The following is a 758-nucleotide window of genomic DNA, read 5'->3' on the forward strand; positions in this document are numbered from 1 at the left end:
AAGCGGAAACCCCCTTCCTACCAGGAGGCGGGGCGGGACCGCTTCCGACTCCGCCCCACGCAGAATCCGGCTGAGTGCGGCCATGCTGGGATGTGCTAAGGTGTCCCTGCGGGTGCCGTTCCGGACTGGGGGCGCAAAATGGGAGAAATTGTCGCCAGAAAGCATACTAACGAGATTTGCAGCGATTGAGCGCGTTTTGTCTCAGCACCTGTTAGGAACTGACGACAGAAAGAAGGCGAAACTCCCGTACGTGTACAGTTGGTTTGCCCCAAGCTAAGATGGCGGTCCCTATGTTTCCCGCACTTCACCCAGCTGACGAGTCGCCCCAGTGGACAAGCCAGCCGGCCTTTCCTGAAGCATGCGCGACCTGCAGAGCTGTAAAGCAAAGCATTTTGGGAGTTGAAGTCGGCTGCTCGGACCCCTCGTCTAGGGTTAGGGTTCCAGCAGTACATTTTGTCTACTCAAACTTTGAGTTCGCGACAAACGAACGGAAGTTGGGCCCTCGGGGTGGTGTGATGCAGGAGTGGAGCGAGTGACGATCCAAGCCCTGTAGAGACTGAGACCTTATTCCTGCCTCCTGCAGGAGACCTATTTAGAACTACCCATCTAGAATGAAGTGTATTCTCTCCCTTCAGTCCGCCACCCGTCATCCTCCCCGCCCGCCTGGGCAACTTCCCCCAAAGCAGCTACAGGGCACTTTCTATCTTGCAAGCCTGATCACGGCGTCCTCGTGGGTTAAAATCTTCCAGGTCTCTCCT

At 56.5% G+C, this 758-nt stretch overlaps 1 protein-coding gene across 2 annotated transcripts in view; it reads right to left on the bottom strand.

The window, feature by feature from the left end:
* The window catches only part of CSNK2A1 (casein kinase 2 alpha 1), a 51,569-nt gene extending 51,559 nt beyond the window's left edge, over positions 1–10 (bottom strand). The window contains exon 1 of one of the 2 annotated variants that reach the window (XM_049650996.1): positions 1–10. This exon is cut by the window's left edge and continues 69 nt beyond it. The gene's annotated coding sequence lies outside the window, so the exon portion shown is untranslated. The other variant, XM_049651002.1, reaches the window with a different exon arrangement.
* Between the last annotated feature and the right edge of the window lie 748 nt (positions 11–758).

Source organism: Panthera uncia (genome assembly GCF_023721935.1).
Source record: "Panthera uncia isolate 11264 chromosome A3 unlocalized genomic scaffold, Puncia_PCG_1.0 HiC_scaffold_11, whole genome shotgun sequence".
NCBI classification, from domain to species: Eukaryota; Metazoa; Chordata; class Mammalia; order Carnivora; family Felidae; genus Panthera; species Panthera uncia.